The sequence below is a fragment of the Grampus griseus genome, assembly GCF_964374135.1.
Source record: "Grampus griseus genome assembly, chromosome: 4".
NCBI lineage: Eukaryota > Metazoa > Chordata > Mammalia > Artiodactyla > Delphinidae > Grampus > Grampus griseus.
The window spans coordinates 122,185,375-122,207,842 of record NC_138997.1 but is presented as its reverse complement, the minus strand read 5'-3'; the positions used below and the strand labels follow the sequence as shown (position 1 = coordinate 122,207,842).

The 22,468-nt window shown below is 38.8% G+C and overlaps 1 protein-coding gene across 1 annotated transcript in view; it reads right to left on the bottom strand.

Moving 5' to 3' along the window:
* SYNPO2 (synaptopodin 2) overlaps nucleotides 1-22,468 on the bottom strand; it is a 145,509-nt gene that overhangs the window by 98,947 nt on the left and 24,094 nt on the right. The window lies entirely within an intron of this gene.

Genomic DNA, 22,468 nt, shown 5'->3' with positions numbered 1-22,468 from the left:
TATTAGCTTGGCTACATTGAAATATTTGACAATTAAAAAAAACTTTTAGGGAGAAACGCAGTGAGGCTATCAGTGAAAAACATGTTTTTAAAGTGCTGTTCTAACTTGGATAACAATAACTTTTCTAAAGACTATTTAGAATTATTCAAGAAACAGATATACAGTTTTACCTTCAATAAGTAAACATATCCTAAAAGCAATGATAATATACTAATAACCAATATAAATTGAACACCTGTTATGTGCCAGGCACTCCATTTAATACTTTACGTTTTCTGATTTGATCCTTGCAACAACCCTACAAAAAAGGTTATCCTGTAATAAAATATTATTTTTTCTATTGGAGAAACTGAGACTGAGTATTCAAAACCCCACAGCTGCCAAGTGAGGGTACAAGGTTTCAAACCCTGTCAGTCTGACCACACCCTGGAGATCCAGTAGTGAGCCAACCCACTCCTCCTGCAGTCTCTGGTCTACTGGTCAAGGTGGACTTCAAACACTCAAATGGTACAGAGAGCCCCCCCTCTTATCCAAGGGGGGTACATTCCAAGACTCCCAGTAGACACCTGAAACCATAGATAGTACTGAGCCCTATAGGTACTATGTTTTTTCCTATACATACTGACCTATGATAAGATTTAATATATAAATTAGGCACAGTAAGAGATTAATAACAATAACTCACAATAATGCAGAACAATTATAGTGTAATAGAAGTTATGTGAATGTGGTCTCTCTCTAAATATCTTATTGTGCTGTATTCACCTGTCTTCTTGTGATGACATGAGATGATAAAATGCCTGCGTGATGAGAGGAAGTGACGTGAGTGACGTAGGCACTGTGTCATAGTGTTAGGCTACTATTTGTCTTCCAACAGAACCTCAGAAGGAGGGTCATCTGCTTCAGGTGATCCTGGGTCATGGAGCCATGACGATGTCGATGGTCACGTGTCAGGAGCAGAGGATGTCAGTGGTTGGGGATGGGGATAGGGGGCAGGAGGATGGATTGGAACAGCGTGAGATTTCATCATGCTACTCAGAGTGGTGTGCAATTTAAAACTTATGAATTGCTTAGTTATGGAATTTTCCATTTAATATTTTCAGACCGAGGTTGGCCACTGGTAATTGAAACTGAGGAAAGCGAAACCAAGGGTAAGGGTGGACCACTAGACACATATAGGTGCTCTGAAAGAAAAGTAGAGAATGCTTTTACAGAATACAAAGTGGGGTCCAAAATTAGCCTATTTGGGAAGAATGGAGAGTAAATGATCCTTGGGCTGAGAGGTAATGGTTAGTAGGAATTAGCCAGGCAAAGAGATGGGGAGTGCTCCAAGCAGCATAGGGAACATAGGGAAAGACCCCAAGGTGAAAAAGAGCTGATTCCACTAACAAAACTAAAAGAAAAAGAGTATATCTGAAATGTAGTAACTGAGAGAATGGAGGGAGATAGTCTTGGACATGTAGGCAGGCCTTGCAGACCATGTGAAGAATTTTGTATTCATCCTGGGTGCGGTGAAAATTGAAGAGTTTTGAGTAAAAAGAAGAATGATCCTATTTGCAGTTGAAAGTCCTCTGTCTGCTGCTTGGAAAATGGACTGGAGGATGGGAAGAGAGAAGTTTGGAGAACATTGCAGGAGTCCCAAGTAGCTGATGATGATGCTTGAGCTAGTGGTGGCAGTGAAGCTGGAAGAAAGACAATGTGCTTGGGGTGTAGGTAGAAGTAGATTTACAAGACCTGGTGGTGGATTGGTTGAAGAGGGAGGAGTTCCAGAAACCTCATCAGAGGCTTTCCTTAGCTCAATGTTCAACTCCTTTCTACTTCTCCTGTGTCTGATGGGGACCAGCCCTTTTCAGAGTTAATACCAGGGCAAATATTTCCTGAAAGGGAGAAGAGAGGGAGATCACGGACTTAACAGTATTGGTTAGTGGTATTAGGTTGTAAGTGTAACTAAATTTCCTCAGTGTTTCTGGGTGTGAGAGATGGACAAAGAGGCGGGAGAAAGCTGCCTGCCCCTAAGGAACAGCTGGGGGATCGTCTCTCCAATTTCCCCTACAAATGTGTCAAGTTGTAGATCCTGGGAAGTTGTTACCCTGCTGGAGAACATTTACAGTTAGGACAGAACTCACAGTTCAAATGACAAATAGAATCTGACCAAGTATGTTGATGTAATATTTTCTCATTCATTTTTATGGGAAAATAAAAAGAATTATCTTTGAAAACAAAATAGTATATATTATACATATACTATTTTATATAAATATAAAAATATATATATATAAAGTAAATCACAAAATCGATATATATTAATAAATACTATCTATTACTAGGCACTTATTTGTTAAAATACTAATAGTTTATAACATTAAAATAATTAAAAGTCAAGCCTACAACAACAAAATAAGTAATTAAGCCCAATATTAATGGTTATAGATTAGAGAAATCATGTTCCAAAACATACTTTTTGCTCACATTCTGGCTGTGGATATTTCAGTTTAGGTAATCAGTTCTGAGACTGATTCTACAGACTGCTATTAAAGTGACTCTCTACAAGATTTATTCTTCTTTTCCTCAGTATCTTTATACATATGCAATAAACCACTTCCCAATGGCCACATGGGGAGTCTCTATGTCAGTGTATGGAACTGTGTGTCTGAGTATGGAATTGACTAGCCAGAATTCATACAAAGAAGAGAAGCCAAAAGAGTGAGGGTGTTTTAACTCCTTCAACGTCAATAACAGATGAGAGAATGTGGGATGTTGAGCCTAGAAAAGAGAGACTAAGGATGACTATTTTAACTACTTTAATATATATTAGAAAGCCTGTAATATGAAAGAAGAATTTAATCTACTCTTTGTGGCCACAGCGGTAAAACAGGGTTCAATGGATAAAGCACAAAGGAAAGGGAAGCAAATTTATGCTCAATGTAAAGAAGGCCTTTCCCAGTAGAACTGTTCAAAAGTCACACAGGCTATGGCGGCTCACTGTCACAAGTGGTACCTGCAGAGACTAAATGACTATTTTTTGCATTAATGTTTTGTGAAGTTTGGTCAGTTTGTTTGGCTAAATTGGTTATTTGGCTAGATCAGAAAGTTTGGTTAAAGATTCTAAAGTCTCCTTCTATTTCTAAGATTCTTCATGTAACTGATTATGTCTTCAGCCTCCATTTTCACCATTCTAACAGTCACAAATTCCTATTTGGTGATTTAGGTAGTTCACTGGCATTACATTGGGGATTACGAGGGAGGAATTTGAAGCTAGCTAAGTAATTAGTGCATTCCACTTCTCTGGCCACAGTGATTGGGTCAGGGGTGAGCGTGTGACTTAATCCAGTCTGATTTCTTGGGAATTCTGGGACAAATATGCTTTATTCCTATCAGCTATGGATAGGAAGCATGTAGTCTCTGCAATAACTGGTCGTCATCTTAGGACCACAAGGGGAGGTCTTGCCTAGAATGAAGTTAACAAAGAAACCAAGCAAAGAACTGAAGAGAGAAGAACCTGAAGCTGGTCAGGTTGTGGACACCAGCAGATCAAGCCATGCCTGAAGCTGCTTCTCCCAGTGGACTTTTCAATTATATAAGCCAATGATGTTTCTTTTTGGTTTAAGCAGTTTGAGTGTGTTTTCTACACATGCAAACAAATGATTCCTAACTCTGATTCTTATCCAAATATGTGTAAAGTCATCCATTCTCAGAAAGTGAAAAAGAGACCAGCTGTATTTTGCATCCAGGGATCCGCTGAACAACCAAGAGATCTCTGTGGGTTTTTGTTGTTGTTGTTGTTGTTGTTGTTGTACCAGGTCTTAGTTGCGGCAGGCGGGCTCCTTAGTTGTGGCATGTGAACTCTTAGGTGCGGCATGCATGTGGGATCTAGTTCCCTAACCAGGGATCGAACCCGGGCCCCCTACATTGGGAGCGCGGACTCTTATCCACTGTGCCACCAGGGAAGTCCCGAGATCTCTTAATACTAATGTCTGAGTCACATAAACTCAATTTTTGTCAAAATCTGGCTTCAAAATCTGTATCTCTTTCAGAACAAACCATGTTAAACAACACTGCAACTAAAAATTTACTAAAGATTTAAAACAGATCTAAAGCAGTTTTACAGAAAACTTTTTTTTTTAATTTATTTTTTATTTTTCGTTGCATTGGGTTTTCGTTGCTGTGCACCGGCTTTCTCTAGTTGCGGCGAGTGGGGGCTACTCTTCGTTGCGGTGCACGGGCTTCTCATTGTGGTGGCTTCTCTTGTTGTGGACCACGGGCTCTAGGCACACGGGCTCAGTAGTTGTGGCACATGGGCTTAGTTGCTCCGTGGCATGTGGGATCTTCCCAGACCAGGGCTCGAACCCATGTCCGCTGCATTGCCAGGCGGATTCTTAAGCGCTGCGCCACCAGGGAAGCCCCCGAAAATTTTTTAACCTATTTGCCTAAACTTAATCCTTCTTCCTCCTTGCAGGGCTACTGTCAATGAAAAAAAGTAGTTACAATCAATTTAGACATCCTACAGGGTTAATGACCTTGTGAATTGATGATAATAAATGCTTAACTAATTTCTTGATTTGCTTAAAGTTTTGATAACTTCTCAACACTTAGAACTGTAAGGACCTTAAACTGTTCTGCATGCTGTTTTCCAACCTTTCATATTTTGATTCTATAGAATTTGGTTTTTGATCCACATCCACAAGTCATCCTCATTGGGGTTCAGATTTTATCATCATTTACTCCTGTGCCTATATGTAAATTGAAAAATGAAAATTGAAACCACAGACATGCACCAAAGCCAGATATTAGCATCAATCAACCTTGCTTCCCAGCTGCTGGTTTGTGGCCCATTAATGTGTTGAGTTACTGATTTTTTCCTTCAATCCTCAGGGCAGCTGTACAGGGCCCAGGTAGACCAAGACCCCATATCAGAAGCCTCTGGCCAGGAGCAACGTTGTCTGTTCACCCAAAATGCAATAGAAATATTTTCATTTCCAATGTGTGACATCACAATAAAAAGTCCATGATGCACTACCCTAAATAACACTGCTTAAAGGTTCTACCTTGTTCCTCTTCTATTGAACTTGATAGATTCCAACTCTGGAAACCTGTAAAAAATATTGTTTTGCCAGCATATTGGTAAAGGAAGGCAAGCTTTCCCTTTAGTTTGAATTCAAAGAATTCCAAAAAACTCCAAAATTTATTTTTCTTCTCAGTGTTGAGATAAAGAAGTGTTTTTCACTTGTCTCTTTCCCTTGAAAATTATTTTTATGTTCTTTTACTCAGTGTTCCTCTTAGATTTAGCAAGTGCTGGTTTAAAAATAAAATTGCAGATTTTCAGGGAGGAGCATATTATACATCACTCATGGACAAGACTCCTACAGCCAAACACAGAGATGTGAGAAATGATGCAGAGGTCACACAACACTATCCTTGGAAAATTTGTAAGGGACACTCCAGAAAGATAGATATTTGTTCCAATGATAATGCCAATGAACTACCAAGGGCCTGCCTGTGTATTACTCTCATTAACGATGGTTATTTAACATTTCAGGTTTTAAATTGCAGAAAGCAAATTCTTACACAGGTGTTCTCATATTGCAACTTAATGTTGACACAAAAAACACCATTTCATGGCAAGCACTAATCCTACATAGGGTCTGTGCTCAGTTCCCATGAAGGGTTCTATTGAGCCAGGAAAAAGTAATTGAATATCGATAGTGCATGAAATCTAGCTATTTGTTGGCTAAAGTTTACATTTTATAACTGGCAGAAGATCAATTGCTTCAAGATGCTTGCTTTCATAGGATAAAATTTCTTATTTTATTAACAATAACCAGTCAGATACAAGCTCAAAACTCTGTTATATTTCCGAAGGCAGGGACAGGAAGCTTTTCAGAGCATTTCTTTTCCTAACCTAGAATCTTCCTTTGAATCCCACACTAAGTGCTGCCTTATTCTTTGTGGGGTCAGTGCTGCCTCTATCTCAGAATACAGGTAGGTCAGCGAAAACACTGTCATCTATTTTCGAACATCATGGGATCTTTGAAGTGAAAACTCTTATAAATAGTTGAAAGCATATTCTTAGAAGTCTGTTTGGAAACTATATCGTTTTGTTCAGAAGAAGATACCTGCTGAGGAAAGAGATTACAAGGCTGTGGATAGCCACGAAATCAAAAGGTTTATAGCAGCTGGCACACTGCTCATGCTTCACTGTGCTAGATTCACACCTTCCGAAATGGGTAATAGGAACAGAGTAGTTTAAAACACATGTTGAAATTTTGAGCAGTCAGAAGTGTTTAATTCAGAAAAAAACCCAAAAACCTGTTATTTGCAGAATTCAAATTAATGACTGATGTAGTAAGGAGTTTTCACCCAGGAAATAAACAAATATTTGCTGATTTTTAAATTATGTATAAGGTTGGCCCTACAGTAGGCATTCCATAAAAGCCTGAGGCCTTTGTTAGCAATCCCAACCAAAGAGCTCTTGATTCAGTGAGCCAAAGGAATGGAAAAAGATCCATGGTATACAGGTGGGTAATAATGGACTGGGTGTGGAACTAGTAGTTTCTGAGACTCTGGGATCCCACTGATTTGCTCACATAATTTCGTATGCCTCACTTACTCCCAGCTATTTCTGATCTATGCAGCAGACTTGGATTCTTCATATGGTTTAGATTATAGAGAAAATAAGTGATATCAATTCATTTCAATATAGGATTGCTTTTTTTCTTCTTTCTAGGGAGAGTCAAGCTTCTTGGGAGTATGGCACAGATGTATACAATTTTTCACAAAGGAGCCCACCATTTTGTAAGTGTTCAATAAATATTAAAAACAAAAATAACCTAATGACCTAATACTTGAGGAGTTAAAAGTTCTCATACATTGAAATGTCAGCTGTGTAATAGTTTAATATCATAGCAAGGACCCAAACTAATAGTCAGAAGACCTATGTTCTCATCCCAGCTGTGCTACTGAAAGCTCTGTAAATACGGACAAATCACAAACTTTCCGATAGTCAATTTCCTTACTTAACGAATCCCTAATTTCTCAGATTTATTGTAATAATCCAACAATGTTCTTTTAAAATTGGAAGACCCTATAAGGTATGATATCCATCCTTTTGAACATCTGCATAAGATGTGATGGTATTCTCATATCTTAGGTAACGTGACTTAATAGCTATAATTTAATATTCTTTATAATAATAAAATGTTTATTGAATATAGCACTCATTTTAACTCTTAATCCAACTCAGAAAATATTAATTTGAGTCATCACCATGGGTAAAGAATTCACAAGTCAGATATTTCCCTATCCTCAAGGCAGTCATAATCTAACAAAGGTGATAGACCCAGATACACCCACTCATTTATTCAGCAAATATTTATTGAATTCCTACTAGATGACAGGCACCGTGCTACAAATATGAAAAAGTCTGTACCATGACTTCAAGGAGCTTGTGTTCCAATAAGAAAGGGAAAACTTTTTTTAAAACCTGCAAATTATTCCCATACAATACATAAATGCTTTAATGGAAGTATGCACAACACAGTTTAAGAGTAGGGGTAGGAAGGAAACAATGGGGAAGATAAGAAGGTACTAAAATATGATGACTAGTACAACTGATGAAAAGCTCAGGATCAAATTTATGTTAAATTACCTATGTGATGTTTTACTTGCTTTCTCTGGTAGTTTCTAGATGTGTAAAATGGGGGAAAAAATTCATATTATCTTCCTCATAGGACTTCTGTGTGAATTAAATGAGGTAATGCAGATAATGCTTTAGTATTGCACTTAGTTAATGATAAATGCTTAATAAATGTTTAATTATTGTTATCACATACATCTCCCATCTTTATTGTTTCTGAGTGCCTAATACAATATTATATACATAATAGGTTCTCTCTAAATTCTTTTTTTTTTTTTCTGGTCACACCATGCGTTACGCAGGATCTTAGTTCCCCGACCAAGGAAACCCACACCCCCTGCAGTGGGAGCACAGAGTCTTAACCACTGGATTGCCAGGGAAGTCCCTCTCTCTAAATTCTTAGTTGCAGTCCTACAGAGTCATTATTATGAACGTTAATCTAAAGGATTACCATCATAAATATCTATTCCAACAATATAACATTGAAGAGGTAATTTTTGTTTACTAAATTAATACCATCCATTTACCTTCTTAGTCCTTTGACTTTTTCTTCTATAAGCAGAATGAAGAAAATAAATAAATCAGAAACAAAATATACACATCCATGATAAATCGATTGAGGGTTCTAATTAATGGAATCTGACTTAAGCCAGATCAATTTATTAGTTATGATAATCACTATACATTTATATTTTAAAAGTGCACAGGGACTTCCCTGGTGGTGCAGCGATTAAGAATCCGCCTGCCAATGTAGGGGACACAGTTTGAGCTCTGGTCCAGGAAGATCCCACATGTTGCGGAGCAACTAAGCCCATGCGCCACAACTATTGAGCCTGTGCTCTAGAGCCGGCGAGCCACAACTACTGAAGCCCGCGCGCCTAGAGCCCGTGCTCCACAACAAAGAGAAGCCACTGCAATGAAAAGCCCGCACACTGCAATGAAGAGTAGGCCGCACTGGCCGCAACTAGAGAAAGCCCACGCGCAGCAACGAAGACCCAGTGCAGCCAAAAATAAATAAACAAATATTTAAAATAAATAAAAATGCACAAGTACTTAAGTCAGAAAGAGAAAAACAAATACCATATGCTAACACATATATATGGAATCTAAGAAAAAAAAAAAAGGTCATGAAGAACCTAGGGGTAAGACGGGAATAAAGACACAGACCTACTAGAGAATGGACTTGAGGATATGGGGAGGGGGAAGGGTAAGCTGTGACAAAGCGAGAGAGTGGCATGGACATATATACACTACCAAATGTAAAATAGATAGCTAGTGGGAAGCAGCCGCATAGCACAGGGAGATCTGCTCGGTGGTTTGTGACCACCTAGAGGGGTGGGATAGGGAGGATGGGAGGGAGGGAGACGCAAGAGGGAAGAGATATGGGAACATATGTATAATTGATTCAGCTTGTTATAAAGCAGAAACTAACACACCATTGTAAAGCAATTATACTACAATAAAGATGTTAAAAAAAAAATCAAGAAGCCTGAAAAAAAAAAAAACTGCACAAGTACTTTTTGGAACGTTCTATCATACTTAACTTAATGAAAAACTATTTCAATTTTGTAGTCTCTTTGGAAATAATTGAAGGGCTCTGTACACATGCACACACAAAAATGAGGATTTGAAGAACTCATTCAGCTAAAGTGAGGGGCTGGATTCAAGAGGAAGAAATGAGGTATAAATTTTTCTATTAAAAATTAAAATCCAGGGCTTCCCTGGTGGCACAGTGGTTGGGAGTCTGCCTGCTAGTGCGGGGGACACGGGTTCGAGCCCTGGTCTGGGAGGATCCCACATGCCGCGGAGCAACTAGGCCCACAGCTAGTGAACCTGCGCGTCTGGAGCCTGTGCTCCGCAACAAGAGAGGCCGCGATAGTGAGAGGCCCTCGCACCGCGATGAAGAGTGGCCCCCGCTTGCCACAACTAGAGAAAGCCCTCGCACAGAAACGAAGACCCAACACAGCAAAAATAAATTAATTAATTAATAAACTCCTACCCCCAACATCTTCTTTAAAAAAAATAAAATAAAATCCAGCTCTTCACTACTGGGAAAATATAACTAAATATATTTCTTTTTTTTCCTGCATTATTAGCCAAAGCCAGATAAGAAATCCCTTGATTTTAGAGCTTTGAGAGGCATTTGATTTTCTAAAAGGACATTCTGAACTCTTTATGCTGATACAAATTTAAAGATGTAAATGACTCAGTTACTCATGAAAATCTAAAAGCATTAATCTAAATTTTAAAAAGGTCCAAAGCATTGGCCAGTTTATATTCTTATGGCAAATAAAAAGTAGCATTCAACTGGCTTTGTTTTTCTGTATGCATCTATTCTTTTTTTCTGCCAGTTTTTTTGAGATATAATTGACATATAACATTGTACTGGTTTTAGGTGTACAACACTATGACTTGACACATGTATATATTGTGAAATGATCACCACAATAAGTTAATATTCATCACCTCACAAAGTTACAAAGTTATTTCTCTTGTGATGAGAACTTTTAAGATCCACTTTTGTGGCAACTTTCAAATATGTGATACAGTACTGTTAGCTATAGTCACCATACTGTATGTACATTATATCCCCAGAACTTAATCAACCGGCTTTATTTATTTTTTTAAACATCTTTATTGGAGTATAATTGCTTTACAGTGGTGTGTTAGTTTCTGCTTTATAACAAAGTCAATCAGCTATACATATACATATATCCCTATATCCCCTCCCTCTTGTGTCTCCCTCTCACCCTCCCTATCCCACCCCTCTAGGTGGTCACAAAGCACCAAGCTAATCTCCCTGTGCTATGCAGCTGCTTCCCACTAGCTATCTATTTTACATTTGGTAGTGTATATATGTCCATGCCACTCTCTCACTTTGTCCCAGCTTACCCTTCCCCCTCCCCGTGTCCTCAAGTCCATTCTCTACGTCTTCGTCTTTATTCCTGTCCTGCCCCTAGATTCTTCAAAACAATTTTCCTTTTTTTAGATTCCATATATATGTGTTAGCATATGATATTTGTTTTTTTTTTTCTGACTTACTTCACTCTGTATGACAGACTCTAGGTCCATCCATCTCACTACAAATAACTCAGTTTCGTTTCTTTTTATGGCTGAGTAATATTCCATTGTATATATGTCCGGTTTATTTTTTGCTTCTGCTCTCTCTTTTTCTCTTCTTTCCCTTCCTCTCTCCTTTCTCTTCCCATCCATTCTTTCATTCTTTCTATTCTTCCTCCCTTCCTTCTTTCCTTTCTCTTTATCTCTACCTTTCACTTTTTTTTCTTTATATGGCCAGGGATCAGGATCTTTCTTAAGTGCTGGCAAAGAAGCAGTGAATAAGATAGACATGATTCCTTCCTCAGAGCTTACAATCTTCTATGGAAAACTGTTAATTAAACAAGTGTTTTTATTACAACATTAGCAGTGCTATATAATCAGGCAAATACAGTGTAGGACAAGAGCACATTTTTGTGGAATGTTTAGTTCATGAACAAGAAATAGTTCATTACCCAGGGTTTTCGAAGTTGGTTTACATTTTACTATGTAGGTATTTATGTATAAGTATATAAATACAAAAATACAACGTAAGAAAACTGCCTCACAGTATCCCAGGGTGATTAGGCTAATCCTCTTCACCAGACATTTATAAAATAAAAGAACAAACGAAAGAAAGATTAAAGAAAAGAACATCCTTTTGTATCTATGTGGGGATGACCTAAAACTTTCTGAGTAATGTCTAATCTTTCTAAAGAAATGTCACTGCACACATTTGGATGCCTTTGGACCTAGTCTGGATTTTTCAAGTCTCAAAGTATCAGTTATGACCTAATAAGACCTATGCCATCTGGTTTTTTCTTGTTGGGAGAAGCTTTTTTTCATTTACTATAGAAGGACATATTTTAATTGTATTTCTTCCCACACAAGTTTATATGCAGGTTGACAAGCTTTCTCAAACATCAACACTTCTGATTCATCATAAGGTTTTTTTCCTGCAGTATAATCACAGATGACTGTTTTCCAAATGCTTTTTATAAGTTTTGATCCTGACCAATTAGCAAATAAACCCCTACATGGACTGATTAGTTCTGAACAAACCTCTTGCCATAAAACATCAACACTTCTTACAGGGTAACACATCAACAATTATGGTTCAGTTCTAATTTACTGCACCTACTTGCCTTCTTGGAGGATGGCAGCAGGCCAGGCAGGAATATCCAGGCTGGTTTGAAAGCTCGTTCTGGTTGCCTAGCAAACCTCCTGTCGTAGGAGCCTGGCAGCCCGGCCTCTACAGAGCCCGAGCACCCAGCACACACCCTCCTCCTCCCAGGATGAGGTCCAAACACAAATGCTATTTTAATAACAGAATACTTTCTTCTCTTCCGTAATCAACCCATGTACATATTTAACACAGAGCATTATAAAATTAAAAATGGGGGAGAAGCAGTTGAATATTTCTAGATCAGTATAATTTCCTGACCAATTTCTGTAGAATATCAGCACAACACAAATAAGTAGGATGCTTTTTTTCAAGATAGATGGCACAGCTAAATTTTCCAAAAATTTAAATGATATCCATAGAGTATATATGTAAAACTAAGGCAACTACTAGATACCAATAGCAGCAACAGCCTTTGCAAACTCTCTGTCATCTATGGAACATTAAACATCCATCATTTTCCAAAGTTCTGTCATGATTGTAACTCCTCGGTCGTTTTTAGGAAAAAACAAGCTCTAGAATAACATCCTTGAAAGCAACCCTGGGTCAGCATGGCCACCAGTACGTATCATAAAGCAGATACAAGTCTCTACATTCATAGAGACATAATATAGTACTATCTTGCAGCTATACTACTAGAATGTATAAAATGTAAAAGTTATTTTTTTTGACAATTCTACTTTTCCAGCACAGAGGGCTGATGTTTTCAAACATAAACGACACTCTTTCTCTTTCCCTCTCTCTCCTTCTATCTTTCTCACTCCCTCTACCTCTGTCTCTCTCGTGCAATTTCAAGAAAGCTCTGGGAAGCAACATGGTAATGGAGAAATACTTATCTGAGAGTCAGGGCACTTGAATCTAGGTTCTGCTCAGACACTACCCAGTTGCATAGCTTTGAACAATTCATTTTACTTTTCTGCGCCTCAATTTCCTCATCTGTAAGAGTACAGGATTGGCCAGGGTAATTTTAGGGTCTCTTCTGATTGCAACATTTTATGTCTTGTCTGTAAAGTTAAAGAGAATCCAAGAGCCACTATGAGTTAGAAAAATAAGAGTAAATATCTGAATAATGTCAAATTTTGATTTTTTTTGAATGCAGAAAATATCTGTGGCAGGAATCACATCTCCTCTGCTCCACACCTGCTAGGCTCCAGGCTAGGCTGTGCATGTTGGACAAGCTAGCGAGCTAGGACTAAGAGGAGGTTTTGGTTTTTGCTGAAGGGGAAAGAAGACGACTCCAGGAAGAGAATGAAATAGATGGTGACTCCAGAAGTATGCCTCTAAGAAAGAGGTGTCAATCTACGGACAGGGATGGTCTAGGCAGGGGCTAACAGAGGGTGAGTCCCTGCTGCTTCTGCGTCCACTTGCTGAGGTGGGGAGGGGAGCGCATTCTCACTCTTTATGGACAGAAGCCCTGGGGAAGCAGACCGCCCCGCGCTGCTGGGCTTTGGCAGACTTAGGAGAGCTGGAGGACAGCACCCTGGCTCCTCTAGTGAAAGGCACGTTTGACTATCATAGTAATAATCTCCTTTATTACATTTTATAACTTATAGCATCTTACAGTCTTTGTTGCATTACACCTTTGAATAATGTGACTCTTGTAACTGACTGTATTTTTCTCTGTGCTTTGACTGCTAGAAAGTTCATAGACCAAACTGCAGCCTGGCTCTCAGGGTTACTGTGCACTGTGTGATTTTGTACAGGTTTGCACTGCACATCTCCAGGGAGTGCTGTGTTCCCTTTTGAGTAGGTGTTGGCGCCATTTAATCAAGGCAGAAGAAGTAGTCCTTTAGTCACCCTTATTATTCTTTCCGCCTATCTCCAATGGATCATCCAGACCTTTCCACTGCATGAAACAAACATTCCTTAACCACATCCTATTCTCCTCAACACACTGCAGCTGCCACAATTCACATCCTCACCATATTCCACTGTTGCAACAGCTTCCTAGGAGCTCCAGACATGTATAAAACAGCAGAAGGTTTTCTCCTCTCCTGGAGGGCTCAAGAATTATGGAAAGAATTTTCACGGTTGCTCCCTATCACACACTGACAGGACAAAACCTAAGATCTCTATCAGGGTTTACAAGGTCTTCCTAATCTGGCCCTGCCCACCTCTCCAGTTACCTCCTATAATCCCCAGCTCTGTTCTCCATTCACAGATGTGCTTGTAGTTCCTCAGACATACACCATGCCATGCCTCCTTGCTGGTTCAAATATTGTTCCATCTGCTCCAAGTGCATTTCTCCTCGAGAAAAGCTCCTACCCTCTCCCCTATGACACTGCACATTCTGGAGGCAGGGTCTGTGTCCGACTGATCTTTGTTTTCCTGGTACCTAGCAAGACGGGGGTAAGGGATTAAGAGATACAAGCTACTATGTATAAAATAAATAAACTACAAGGATATATAGCACAACACAGGAAATACAGCCAATATTTTATAATAACTACAAATGGAATATAACCTTTAAAAATTGTGAAACTATTTTGACCCCCTGAAACTTATATGATATTTTACATCAACTATACCTCAATAAACAAAATCTCAGAAGTTTTTAGACCTTTTAAAAATGTCTTAATAAATAAATAAATAAACAAACAAACAAATAAATAAAATGTCTTGGGGTTCTGAGGCATCAAAGTTGGGAAACTGTCACACTGAGCTTTCAGGGTACCAACTCCATATCTATAATTGTAACCCAAACTCAGCAGGCAGAGAGTTATAATCCCATATTGCACCCCTAAGTTCATGGAGAACTCTTACTTATCCTTAAGACAGTTCCCACCTCCTTTTCCTCTGAATATACTGGAGACAGAATTAAACTGATGTTTAATGTTATTAACATGTTTATTAAGTGATGTTAATAATAATTAAATACAGCTGCATTCAGGAGCTCTATTAGGGTTAGACTTTAATGAGCCTGAAGGTAATAAATGTTGCTCAGGGAAAGTTACGGAGCTCAAGATATTTAGGCTTTTGTCCTCACAGAACAGCCTTAAAGGATAAGGAAGAATGACATAGATCATAAGCCCTGACACCTGGGGTCTATATTAAAGGTGGAGCTCCTGATATTTAGGTGATGACAATGAACTATGACTAGCAAAAAAATGCAATAAATGGAGTGGGCTTTGGGGATGGAAAAAAATCAGTGCATTATTTCCAAGTAGGCTGGGCTTTTAAGGCCAATAGCCGTGTGATTCGAGGTTGGCATATTACTGGCTGGTGAGTCTAGGTGGCAAATCATATCTGATGCGTCACATGCTAGTAAGTCCAGGTAATGAAACTGTATTTCCTTGGGTTCTCTTGCTATGTCAGCAATATTTTCCATCCTGATGCTTCCCTAACCACACATTTGTTTAGTTACCATGGCACTGAAATGACCACATTCTTGAAACTTTGGTGTCCTCCACAAAATTAATTAGACTGTAAACAGAAATTCTAGCAAAGTGGTACATCTCATCATGCAATGAAATTACCAGTGCAGCTGGGAGCATATGCCATGGAAGGAAAAGGAGAATCACTCTTACTCTAAGAAAAAATCGGTTATTGGATTACTACAGCTACAAAGACTGTGTATTAGGTTTTATGTGCCTAGGACGGCAATTTGCAGAATAGTTTTCAAAATTCCAGTAATATGTTGGCTACTCAACTTCAATGCACAATATTGGGGCTTTTGCAACTGACAGACTGACAGAAACAAGACTGGAGAGAAGCTGCTTGATTGCCTCAAGAGTGGCCTAAAGGAAAACTGCCCTTTAAAACAGTGGAGATGCCAGCAGGACAGACTTTCACTTTCTAAGAACTGAGCTTTATTCACCTGGCCAGAGAAGACATAATCTGAAAGAAAATTTCTCTATATCTTTTTGGAGATTCTTCAGCCCTTCACACAGAAATGGTGTGTCATACATCTTGGGACCAGCGCAGATGACCCTGTCAAGTGGCTAAGAAGGTGGGCGTGAATGCCCAGGGGCAGGAGAGGAAATGCCAGCAGGCACAACCCATCCAACACTGAGCAAAATCCTGGCCTTTTTTGCTCTGAATCCCCTTTTGGCTTTTATGTTGCCAGTGCATTAGGTGCATGTTTGGGGAAATATTTCTACCCTCTTAAGATCCATGTTATTATTACTAATGAATTAACTCAGAATGCTCATGGCTTTGTTCCATCCCAAAAGATAACACCTAAAAGGCAATGCCAAATTAAAAATTTCTATCATTTGCAATCACGCCACAAGACTCTCTTCTGCTAATTCTAGATCCCCATGCTCTGAAAATTAAAAATGGGCAAAGATTTCCTGCAGACCTGTACAGTCCTGGAGTAAGGGTATACCCATGACAGAAGAGATTGTTTTCGATATATATCCACTGGGGAATGCTACACACCCACACAAAGCTGCCAGGTACTGCCTTTCACATTTACAAGCTGTGATTTACTGACAGATATGTAAAATCTGATGTATTTAGTCAGCTCCTGTCAACCACATGTGTACTGAAACACAAATTACATAGAAGTGCAAATTATTCCATCTGAGATCAGCATTAATTGAAACTTAGAGTAACAATCCCCTTAAAACTTTCTTGAAAAACTTGTTGCCACATGAACTCCAGTGGTTTTTGTTTTGTGGTTTGTTTTGTGTTTGTGTGTGTGTGTGTGTTTAGTGTAGCCTATTGAGCTAACTGTCCTTTGCTCATGCAAGGAATTTTTCATAAGGAGAGGTTCAAGAAGCTAAGGAAAGGAGCTACGTTATAGAACACACAGGTTACACTGATGTTAAGAGCCAGTATCCTCTCCAGTGGGTCTGCAGTCTGCAGGCATGTCCTCAGCTACACTCAACAGCCAGCCTCTGTATTCTAGGAGGAATGGCACAGGTCAGTTAACCATCTTGTTTGTATTTAGAGCTAGGAAGCAAACTTAAAGTTCAATATTTGGGGTTTTACATTATATACTACGTGTGAAATTTAGCTAAAACGCCAATTTTCCCAAGTTGCCACCATGCTGTGTGTATGGCTGAGACATTTTCCCCCCAGATATATGCAAGGAACCTGGATACTGCAGTTCCTTTATTATATATCCATGACATGTATTGTTTTATTTACAAGATTTACTTTGTATTTTAGCACATATGTATAATTAAAAATATATGCATAGATAGGGCCAGCTAGTCCAAATATGGCGAAATTATACTATATAGATGATACTTCCAGTAAAAAGATCTTATTTCTTCTTGACAGCCTGAGCCTATTAGCTGTCTGAAATCCCTAGGTATAAAGTGATTCTTATAGGACACTTTTCCTTGGAGTTTAAAATGTAAGACAATGGGCTTCCCTGGTGGCGCAGTGGTTGAGAGTCCGCCTGCCGATGCAGGGGATGCGGGTTCGTGCCCCGGTCCGGGAAGATCCCACGTGCCGCGGAGCGGCTAGGCCCGTGAGCCGTGGCCGCTGAGCCTGCACGTCCGAAGCCTGTGCTCCGCAACGGGAGAGGCCACAACAGTGAGAGGCCCGCGTACCGCAAAAAAAAAAAAAAAAAAAAGTAAGACAACACTATGTCTCTCTATCCTATTACAAAAGCGGCCTTATATTCACAACTAACAGAAATCAGAAAATGCCAGAAGTTAATGTACTGGAAAAGGCTGTTAACCCTCTTTGGTTTTATAAACAAATATGGTATGTGTCTCTTTGTGTGAACATGTAGGTCCCAAATGAATATGTAGGTAGAAAATATATAGGTCCTATGAATATGTAGGTAGAAAAGAGTTAAGAGCAACACCTATTTGACCATCCCATCAGGCTAGAAAGTAGACAGTTGGAGTTTCCTCAGGGAATTCTTTAGAAGGATAAAGTAAGGAGCACCACCAATATGGCATATTTTTCCTTGCAGAACGGATCATCCACCTGCGGATCTTGGAGCAGAAAACCAATCTATTTTTTTCTCTAAAACTGAAGTTCTTGAGGGAAGGAAACAGCCCTGTACATTATGCAGAGGTATGTCCACTTCAGATAATATCTGATTAGGACTGGTAACAAAAAGAATTTAACAATAACAAATTTTCCGTGTGGTTAACTGGAATTACTAAGTGGCTAAAAAATTAAACTGAAGTACAAAAACATGTTTTCCATGTGAGTTTCCCTTTGACCTTCACTCCTTCCTCATTTATTTAACCATTCTATGAGCATATGCTAGACACTAAGGATGCAAGGATGAATAGGATACAGTCCCTACCCTCCGGGTGCTCCCAGGGTAGTGAAGGAAACAGCCATATGAACAGGTAATTATGAAACAATGTGTTAAGTGACAATGATATGCAGAGTATTATAAAAATATAGAGGTAATTCATTCAGGGCCAAGACACCTCACCTTCTGAGGAGGTGACAGAAGTTTGCCAGGTGAAGGAGGAAGAGAATTACATATTGAGGGAGAAGCAAGAGTTAAGACAGGGCTTCCCTGGTGGCACAGTGGTTGAGAGTCCGCCTGCCGATGCAGGGGACACGGGTGCGTGCCCCGGTCCGGGAAGATCCCACATGCCGCGGAGCGGCTGGGCCTGTGAGCCATGGCCGCTGAGCCTGTGCGTCCGGAGCCTGTGCTCCGCAATGGGAGAGGCCACAACAGTGAGAGGCCCACATACCGCAAAAAAAAAAAAAAAAAGAGTTAAGACAGATGACCAAAAGAAAAAAAAAAGTATAAATATAAATGTATGTATACATGCATATATGCATATATGTGAAGAGTAACTATAAGCAATTGGTGTTACTGAAGTTTAAAGCTCAAATAGTTTAAAAAAATGATAAGACTAAAGAGAGCATCATCAGTAAAGGATCCATTTTTCCAAAATTAAAGAGCACTTGCTTTAGTCTGAAAGCCATGAGGAAACACTGAAGGATTTTAATTAGGAAAGTAGCATGGGCCAATATATGTTTCGCCAACATCACAACAGCTGGCAGTTACGTAGAGGATAGATCTGAAGGTAAGATCTGGGCTAGAGACAGAGACATGAACAGCATTATCATAATAGGGGCAGTAGAACCTCCGAGAAGGAAATAATCTCCTAGGGATAGTGTGCAGAGCAAGAGGCCGTGGGCTGACCATGGAACCCTACAGCATACCCACATTTAAAGGCTAGGTAAAGAACTTAGGTGGATTTTATTGACAATCTTCCTTGGCCGGAGGAGATTATTCTTGATTTGGCCGGTGTGCCCACCTACTGCCTGGTTATTCCATGATTAGATTGGTGTCCAAAAAAGAAATGGTTTCATATGTGTATTTTGAAAATATTAATTTGATTTAAGATTTATTTCATCCTCAGCAAAATTGTTCCAGTATGCAATTTTAATAAAGTTGGAGTATGAAATATATATTTCTTATTAGATCACACCAAAACTACAAAGAGTTTTCTTGATGGTTAAATTACCTTACAGTGTAGAGAGAGAAAGCATAGGAAATGACTGCCTTTCCTCTGTTCCATGGTGGGTTATTTTATTCTTAGAGCCCATGCATGGTCCACAAGAGAACAAGTACCTGGTAGTGTGCCCACTGTAGGTGCCAAGAACTGTTGTATCTACTCTAATATGTGTGAAGCTGGATCACTTAAATAAAAGTTGTTCTTCATGATATGGGTGATCTCACCCACTCCAATGACTTCAACCACCAGCTGCACACAGATGCATTCCAAATCCTTGCCTTTCTTCTGAGCTCTGGAGCCTTATGAACAGTTGCCAACGAGGCACTGTGGATGGCCTCCAGGGACCTCCCACTTCAAATGCACAAAAGTAAACTTGTTTTCTTTCTCATACACGTGTTCCTTCTCCTATAGTCACTATCTCCAAGAATGACACTAAAATTTGCTCAGTTACCCAGGTCAGCTCAGATTCTTCTTTCTCCTACACCACCTCTTGCAACCCTTCAACCACCTAACCCTACAGAATCTAATTATTTTGATCAATGGTCTTCATCTCCTCTTTTCTACTCCTCATCCTCTGTCCTCTCCCAGCCTTTAAGTCCCTCACCCAACCAATCCTAACTCCAGGGTTTGATCATATTATTCCTTAAATGTGTAAAATGTTTTTAGTGGATTCCCATAGCCTTTTGAAAATTCTGACTTCTTAGAGGCCACAAGCCCCCCCATGATGTGGCCTAACTCCCCAGCTTTATGTTTCGTCTGTGGCTCTCCACCCTCAGCCTGCCCCACACGTTCACATTCAATTATACCGTTGAATGTGAATTCAATTATATTTTTTATATGCAATTCGATGGACTTGGGAATCTAAAATAGTCATTGCATTACCTCTGACACACTTGAACAAGAATTAAATAATTTCTAATTTACTCAATAATCACCTAACGTAACGATACACGTCATGTCTTTTGGCAAAAACAAAAACTAGATATATTGAGTTAAAAAGGCAAATGAAAATCTTATCCCGATGTTTGGATTAAGTCTTTTTTAAAAATAAGGAGGAATTCCCTGGCGGTCCAGTGGTTAGGACTCCACGCTTTCACTGCTGAGGGCCCAGGTTCAATCTGTGGTCGGGGAACTAAGATCCCGCAAGCGCACGGTGCAGCCAAAAAAAAAAAAAAAAATTTAGGAAAATGCAATCTATAAAATTTCCTTTTAAAAATTACTCTCTTGTTTCACACAGTCTAATTAGAGTCTGTTTCATTATAATTTTATCTGAACTCTATATGCTGTAGTGCAAACCCTGTGAGTCATAGGATAACTATTCCCAGTTTGTAGCCAATTCTCCAGAGAAGCGAAGGAAAAAAGAAACAACTGCCTTTTAAGGAAATCAAACCTGTTTCTAGAGATAAACCTCTGTCCGTTTCTATTGGAACATATTCTCAACAACCAAAAAAGAGAATACTATAAAATACAGGTCTATTGGATGAGCCATGTGGAAAATACGTCTGTAGGTTTATTTAATGTTTCTCCTATGTCAAAATCTATTATACATAAACACATTACATAAACATGTGCACCTGGGCACATGTGAAATGGTAAAAATAAAAGGACATTTCTTTCTCTGCAAACATTACAACATCTGGTCGCAGTTTGGAATTATATTTTGGCTACTCTGTTAAAGAAATTTGTTTTTAAAAGTAAAAAAAGAAGAGAACTTGGAGTTTCTAGGAACCTTATAAAACATGAAATTTGTATTGCAAAGCATTTGTATAGAAAGCTGAATGGGAAAGATTGTAAAAAGTAGGGCCACGCAGCAGGCACTGTTCAATTAACCCCTCTCTGCCTAACCCTACAATTTGATGGGAAAACTATCACTTCAGTTTTTATTTCTCTCTAACTCTGCTCATTCTCTGATTTTGAAAAGTGAAAGAATATAAAATTTTAGTATTGGGAGGCTTGATATTTAGCTATTTTTCCAAATATTTTGCAACTGTTTTATTCTCCTTACATTATACCAAAATATGCCTGCCACTAGTCTTTTTGTCAGTGTCTTGGACTGAACTAGAAAAATGACTCCTGGCATAATCAAATTCTTCTTTTAAAGTAAAGCACAAGGGATTGATGTTTATCCAGTAACACAAATCCATTTTTATAGATTGAAATATTTTTAGTGTTGCTACCTGGAAGTCATATATAATAAGAAATACACATATACATGTATGTACATATATCTACATAGTATAAAACCAGGTTTTGTTTTTGACTAAATTCTTTCCTACTTCTCTTATCCAAACAACAAAGCTATAGCTGAAGAATTCAAACATTAAAAACTTGATTCCCGGATATTGTCACAACACCCTAATGCCATTATTCAGTCAGAGAATTGCAATCGTTGAATTCTATGAATCTGAGGGGGGAGGGACTTGTTTTTAACCAAGTTACTTTTAATCGACTGACAGGGTTTAATATGAAGAATAGGTAAAACACTTGTACTAATCAATATGAAGAACACAAATAACCTAAAAGTATTCTAAAGGTATGAATAGGCAATTCACAGAAGAAAAAACACAGCCAATAAACAAATGAAGAGATATTCAAATTACCTGGTGGTCAGAGAAATACAAATCAAGACCACAAAGAGATAACATTTTATACTTAGAAGAATGGCAAAAATTTCAAAGTCAGATCAAGTGTTGGAGAAGATGTAGAGGCACAGGGTACCTTAGGCATTGCTGGTGGAATTGTAAAATCATGCATCAATTTGAAAAAGAGTTTTTTCTCCTAAACCTGATCATTTACAAATCTATGACCCAGCAATTCCACTCCTGGGTTTATAGCTAAAAGAAACCCTTGCCCTCTTGCAGCAGGAGACATGTTCCAGTAGCATTGCTCAAAACAGCAAAAACCTGGAGCAGCCCACATGCCCCTTGACAAGCAAATGATAAGTAAACTGTGAGATGTTCACATGGTGGAATACTATACATCCAACAAAAAAAATGAACAAGTTGCAGCCATATGGATATATCCTAGTGATAATATCTTAAGTGAGAAAAACAGTCTCCAAAGACTAAATACAGCAGGATGCCCTTTTTATAAAGTTAAAAACAACTAAAATTAAAATATCTACTTCTTAAGAATGCATACATATCCAATAAAACTATATAAAAAGAAAGGCAAGGGGGCTTCCCTGGTGGCGCAGTGGTTGAGAGTCCGCCTGCCGATGCA